Source organism: Pinus tabuliformis, chromosome 6 (genome assembly GCF_031772625.1).
Source record: "Pinus tabuliformis cultivar Carrire ecotype Pingquan chromosome 6, CPIR1, whole genome shotgun sequence".
NCBI lineage: Eukaryota > Viridiplantae > Streptophyta > Pinopsida > Pinales > Pinaceae > Pinus > Pinus tabuliformis.
Genome location: NC_142292.1, coordinates 100,614,312 through 100,621,620, shown reverse-complemented (window position 1 = coordinate 100,621,620; position 7,309 = coordinate 100,614,312). Strand labels below are relative to the sequence as shown.

The window sequence follows — 7,309 nt, the reverse complement described above, 5'->3', positions numbered from 1 at the left end:
GTGGGTTTGATTGGGGATATGGGACCAGTTTCCCAATTTGTGTTGTGTGTGAGAAAGATTGATATTTCTGTTTCTAATAGTTTCTAAATGGAATACTTCTACTCTAATTCTAATCTAATAATAAGGAAATTTTATTCTAACAAACAGAAACATGTAAATCTACACTAACCTGGGGTGTGATCTTTCCTTTATGCGATCTAAAATGATTTCAAACAACAATTGGTAATAAATATCATTCAACTGTTATGAGAAAAGAATTCAGTAAAGATGAACCACTTCGTATAAAAAGTTAGAAGAAACAATTGTGAAAAACATATCACATAATGAGCTATTCATACTCTAAGCATAAATAAATAGCTATCACCGTACAAAAGTGCCAAATGATAACTCAAGGATTCATACATTAATATATAAATAACTGAATTGAACATCACTTTAACACAAGGCAGAAATAGTTAAGAGATAGAAATACCATTTATAACTAGTCCTACTCATGAGCTTTAAGTGATAACGATTTATCTCTCCTTGATCAAATATCTACTAAGAGTACAAAAGTGCAACATCAGTAGTAGATATCAAATGCAAACATCAATAAATCCTATTCCATTCATTCATCAAAACCTCCTCAGAGGGTACAGAAGTGCATGTTCTGGGGAAAAGTTTTTGATAAATTTCATGACCTTTCTCTAAATTCATGAGAAGGGTTTAAATACTACTAACTAATTCTAAAAATAAGTTATTACAAAAATATAGGATGCAGTTTAAATGACCATCCTTTTTTTAGGAAAATAAAACAAAATTAAAGCTAAAATTGAATCTAAAATTAAACTACTTCTGTATCTGGTCCTTGAAATCACACACATGCAACATCTGTTTGAGAAGAGTCGGCTGGCTGACTTCCGCTTTTAGTTGAGCTGATAAAACAGAATCGACAAGAGCTAGCACCATTTTTTCGGCTGAATTGATGATACACTTAACAGTCATCCACTGGCTATGTGGCTTTACCAAGTATGCCCAGTAATAATCCCAGTTCAACTTGGTTAAGCCTTGGATTGCTTTTGCCTTTTCTTGAGCTCTCTGTTTCCAATTTGCCTGTAGTTGTTGTGCTTTCATGCAATTTTTGGAGCTTGCAGGTGATTAGGCAATAAGCAGCTTGTCTTTTCAAGCAATTTTTCTCAGCAAATCGCGCATCAGAAACTGCCTCCGTTTCTTGATCTGGATTTCCTTGACGCATTTTTCGCCTTTTGCACTTTTTCCTTCTAGTGGATATAAAGTTCGAAATTTGTAAAATGATAATTCCGTGGACTCTTGACCTTGAGTCTTAAACTGTCTGTTTCTGATCTCAACATTGTCTAGTATCCACTTCACCATGTCCGTGTATGGGAGAATTTTGGGTCTTGCTGCTATCCGGTGTAAGAATGAGCAAGCTAGCTCTGTGAGGGATGCTTCAAAAGAACCATTTGAGCCGGAGGTAGCAGTAACTTCCATTACTATAGGATTCAACTCTTCGAGCAGATTATACATGCCTTCCCACGTAGCTATTCCTGCGTCTCTATTACAGGCCGTGTATCTGTATACAAGGGTGCCATTTCCTTTTCCTCAGAGCTCGGAGCTTTGCTTTTTTTCCCATTTCAACCTGCGTATTGCTTTGTATTGGCCTCTATCCTCCATTCCTGTAATTCACAAGTGAAGTGAAAATGAATGACGAGGAAGGGTGATGTGAAAGTTTTAAATGCCAAAGACATACCAAGTATACCACCTTATGTGAAATGATTCATTGAAAAGCACGCATCCATATTCCATTAATAACTGACAACTAGCTCATTTATTAGCATTAAAGCGCATAACTAGGTGTCAGCTTAGGTAAAATACTTTTCTTGAATAATGTGCCCGAAAGATCTGCGATGAAGTGATTTTGCGATTTGCTTCACAACATCGCAAATCGGAACATCGCAAAATCGCAGAATCGCAAAATCACAAGTTTGATCGCTCATGACATTGCATTATTGCTATATCTCTCTAGCGTGAAATCACAATATCGCATATCGTAGGAATGTTATGTATGCCAATCTTATTTAACCTATTTTCTGCGAGATGCGATCTTGCGATCGGCGATATCGCATATCGGAAAATTTTAAAGTGTTTCATGTAAGTTGTATTTGTTGGGTGCGATGCGATACTATCGCGTATCGCGATCTCGCAATATTGAAACTTCGGCTTGTAAGGAGGCATCCCGCTATCTTTTTGCGATGCGATTTTCCTAAGGAGAGATTTTATCTTACCTTATCATAAAACTTAGATTTTTTTTTTAGGTTTTCAAAGGGAAGTTTCCTAAGCTTATGATGGTAAGTTTTATTTGAAAAGGAAATTTAACCACTACTTTGATTTTTTAAATTTTTAACTAAGGGTTCCCACTTATTTCGCATTAGGAATAACACTAAGTAAGAAGGGGGGTTGTTGCTAGCCACAACAATTGGCGATTCACTTGGAAGAACCAGTTATCTCTGCTGCTTTTTGAATTTTCAAAACTTCCAAAACATAAAATTTTCCAGAAAGTTAAAATTTATTATAGAAAGATAAAGTACATTATATTCTAACCTGTCAATGACATTTTGTTTCAACTATTTTCAACTTTGATTATTTGTTGCCTCAAGCTAGTCCTTGTATTTACATCAGTCATTACTTGGCTTGTAAAGATAAAACAAATTCTTCTTTGTAAGCCAGTTTTAAATATGTTCATTTGTCATAGGTAGAGCCTCTGCAGCCAACAGGCGTTTATAGCCTCGACAGGGTTACCTGTTACCCAGCAATGATCCTGTATCCTAATTAAAGAAACCTACAATTCCTAAAGAAGAATCCACATCCACACTTATTTCTTTGATTTTCTTTCATTCTTAAAGAGGAATGTCTTGGTTTGGTAGCCAATTCATGACATAGTCATTCACTGATTTATAATTTTGCTGAACAAGCTGGCTCATGATGAGACCCCTTGTCTTTTGATATTAACAATCTCGAGTCTTTGCCCTGTTCTGGTATGTAGTATTGGAAAAGTCAACAAGTTATAATATCTGCGATTATGATAAGCTGGTTCGTGATGAGACCTCTCACTCTTTAAGATAAAGTGTATCCTTGGATTGTTCCTCTGAAAGTTGTGATTTCCTTAGTAGGGAGGAAGTCATTATGTCCTTAAGAAGCTCTGGACGACAATAGTAGAGTTTTTGGAAATAGCTGTTCTACAGAGAATCTTTATTTTGTTATTGATACTTTTCATTGCACTGATGTAAAACAATTTCTCACTAAAGGTTGTTTTTGTTAGGCCCCTATACTACTAGTGTAACCCCTTATTGTTATTAGTACAACTATTGGGTCCCTATAATACTAGTGATTACCCCATTACTATTGTAGTTATACCCCTTATTTATATTGTTGTGCCCCTATTACCCCCACATTGTTATTCCTGTGCCCCATAGAATCCCTCTATTGTTATTTTTGTGGCTTTATATTATTATTGTTAGGTCGGCTGGATTATATTGTGACTCCTATATATAGAAAGGAGGTTTTGTCATTTGAATCATCAAAGAATTTTTCATTTATGTAATGTAAAGGAGGTTGCCCCCTCGAAGAGGCTGAATTCTAAGGCGTTGATCTATCTTTTCTATCTTTTCTTGAGCTGGTTTCATAACATTTGGTATCAGAGCTTTGGGTTCTAGGGTTTCACTGCTCCAAACAGGTCATCGTGGAATTTTCTCTATAACTTTCTTTCTGTGACGTTTCAGAAGTCTAAAAAAAAACCCATTTGAAAAGAAATCGCGTTGAACCTTGGGTCCGAATTTCAGAGCTTTTAGCGCTATGTTTGCGGAGTTATGATCTGAGGAAGTTGGTCTTTTTGCAGACTCCTGAATTACATTCCAAACAGGTGACCTGGGGAAAATCATCATAACTTTCTCTCTGGGGATCAGATTGAAATTTCATACGAAGGTACAGAAAGAGGACAGATTGTAGTTTCTTATAAGCATTTTTTGGATCCAAAGGTTGAAACAGGGACTCGTGGTACGTCGTACAAGTTTTCTCTACTGAACTAGTCTATAATCAAGTCACTGTGGGAGATTTCGCATAACTCTTCCTTGGAGAATCCAATTTGGGTCAGACCTATGGCATTGAAAATAGGACGCAGAAAGCTACCACAGATTGCAATTTTAGAACTGGATGATCTGAAATTATAGAGATACATCAGATTCAATATCAGGCTTCTACAAAGTAAAAAAAGGTGTGTAGTTTTTTTTTAATTTTTGTGTAAGCTTGGTTTGAAGGAATTCAAAGGGCATAGTAAATAATTATTATCGGTAACTGATGCCCCGAGGAAAGAAAATGTAAATACCTAGTAAGGAACATGAAAGCTCTAGCATGACTCATGAAGAAGAGGAAGAAATGCTACATGATATATCAAAATTACAAGAACAAGTGCAACAAATGTCACGCTCACAAAAGCTAACAGAAGCTAAGATAAATGGCATGGAATCTAAGATAAAGGGCGTGGAAGCTAAGATGGATGATTTGAAGATAGACATGGTAGATTTGAAGAAAGATTTGACAAATTTTCTACAAGAAATACATCCTAATGGTGAAAAGGTTGTAAAGGAAACTCATGATGTGAACCAAAGAAATGTTAATCATGATTCCATAGACTCTAATGTTGGATCGAAGAGCCACCATATTCAAAAAATCGATATGAGGAAGTTTTATGGCAAGGATCCCGCCACATGGATATTACAGATGGAGCAGTTCTTCGATCTCAATAATGTGCAAAACACACAAAAGGTACGTATGGCAACTGTATATTTGGAACCAAATCAGTTTGTATGGTATCAATGGCTTTGCTCTCGTAAATAATTTATCACTTGGGCAATTTTTATGGAAGAATTGATAGCACATTATGAGGATACAAAAAGCAACACTTTTTTTAGCCAATTGATAAGTCTCAAACCAAAGGGTTCAATAATGGAGCACATTGAGGAGTTCCAAAAATTGAACATAAGGGTAAAAGATATTTCAGAGGAGCATAGGATTGATGTGTTCATAGGGTCTTTAAAGGATAATATCCAACATGATGTTCGCCTTTGGGAACCTGATTCATTAGAGAAGGCATTCAGGTTAGCAAGAAAAATGGAAAGAAAAATTATGGCAACCAGGAAGCATACCACTCACAACTATAAAGACAGAAGTGTTGTTGCCCCTAGTCTTCCACAACCTATAAGGTTGACACCACAACAATTGGAAGAAAAAAGAGCAAAAGGGCTTTGTTACAGTTGTGATAGCAAATACACTAAAGGTCATAAGTGTGATGAGAAGAAATTATTCTACATAGATTGTGAAGAGGAAGAAGAAAAGGAGCAAGAAAGGTCAAAAGAAGAGGATATACTCCAGGAACAAAGCCTAGATGAAGAACAAATAAATCCGACCATATCTTGTAATGCATTGGCAGGAATTACCACTCCTCAAACCATCAAGATAGAAGGACAAATCAAGAAGAAAAAGGTAATAGTGTTGATTGATTCAGGAAGTACCCACAATTTTATTCATTGTAGGGTAGCAAAAGAATTGAATTGCTTCCTATATCCAGCACCAGAGTGTCAAGTGATGATTACAAATGGAGGAACAATAAATTGCTCTGGAAAGTGCCATAATATCAAGCTATCGATGGGAGAATATGTATTGACTAGCTCAATGCTTTCCATTCCAATGGGAGGTGCTGATGTTGTACTAGGAGTCCAATGGCTCTAATCCTTGGGTACAATAGCTTTTAATTTTCAAGAACTTTTCATCAAATTTTCTACGGAAGGAAAAGAGGTTGAATTAAGGGTTATTGTAGGGAAACCAGGAAAGATAATCAGCTCTAATGGTATGAAAAAGCTTCTAAAAAAGGAGCAAAGAGGTGTAATTGCACAATTATGTTCGCTAGATGTTTCCACATCGGAATCATCTATTTCTCCAGATCTCCAGAAAGTCCTGGACAATCATTCCAAGGTATTTGAGACTCCCAAAGGTCTCCCACCTATGCGTGATCATGATCATGCTATTCATCTGATTCCAGGAAGTGCTCCTCCAAACATCAGGCCATACATATATCCCTATGTCCAAAAAAGTGAAATTGAACGTATGGTTGCAGAAATGCTAGAGGCTAGTATAATTCAACCGAGTCAAAGTTCTTTCTCTGCTCCAATAGTATTGGTGCACAAGAAGGATGGATCATGGCGCATGTGTCTGGATTATAGGGAGCTCAACAAGCTCACTATTAAATATAAGTTCCCCATTACTGTCATTGATGAATTATTGGATGAATTGCATGGATCAATTTACTTCACCAATTTGGATCTTCGTTCGAGATATCATCAAATCAGAATGAAGATTGAAGACATTCCGAAAACGACATTTAGAACTCATGAGGGTCATTATGAATTTTTGGTCATGCCTTTTGGCCTTACCAATGCACCTTCAACATTTCAAGGTTTGATGAATTCAATTTTCAAACCATTCCTTAGAAAATTTGTGTTAGTATTTTTTGATGATATACTAATCTACAACAAGTCTTGGAAGGATCATGTTGAACATGTTGACAGGGTGCTACAACTATTGGAGGAGAAACAGTTATATGCAAAAAGATCCAAATGTTTCTTTGGAGTCCAGGAGGTGGAATATTTGGGTCATATTGTATCTCATGAAGGAGTTAAGGTAGACCCTAGCAAAATTAAAGCCATTAAGGAATGGAATATCCCCACATCCATAAAGCATTTGCGAGGATTTCTTGGGTTGATAGGGTATTATCGCAAGTTTGTTAAGAATTATGGGAGAATAGCAGCACCTCTAACAACATTATTGAAGAAAGATGCATTTTCATGGACTCCGGAAGCAACAAAGGCCTTTGAACATCTTAAATAGGCAATGTGCCAAGCACCGGTCTTAGCTACACCGGACTTCACAAAAACCTTTATTGTGGAATGTGATGCTTCAGGAAATGGAATTGGTGCTGTTCTAATGCAGGATGAAAGACCCATTGCTTTTGAAAGTCGTCCAATCAAGGGAAAGTTTTTAAGCAAAGCTATTTATGAGAAGGAAATGTTGGCAATACTCCATGCACTTAAGAAATGGAGACCCTACCTAATGGGAAGACACTTCAAGGTAAAAACGGATCATGATAGCCTTAAATACTTTTTAGAACAAAGATTATCCTCTGAAGAGCAACAAAAATGGGTCACAAAGATGTTGGGTTATGACTTTGAAATCATCTACAAAAAAGGGAAGCAAAATGTGG

The 7,309-nt window shown here is 36.5% G+C and overlaps 1 pseudogene across 1 annotated transcript in view; it reads right to left on the bottom strand.

Annotated features, from left to right (window-relative positions):
* LOC149257452 (bifunctional pinoresinol-lariciresinol reductase 2 pseudogene) overlaps positions 1–1,234 on the bottom strand; it is an 11,941-nt pseudogene extending 10,707 nt beyond the window's left edge. Inside the window, exon 1 of the transcript XR_016247292.1 lies at positions 1,093–1,234. The product of XR_016247292.1 is annotated as a bifunctional pinoresinol-lariciresinol reductase 2 pseudogene (transcript). The remainder of the gene's footprint in view (positions 1–1,092) is intronic.
* Between the last annotated feature and the right edge of the window lie 6,075 nt (positions 1,235–7,309).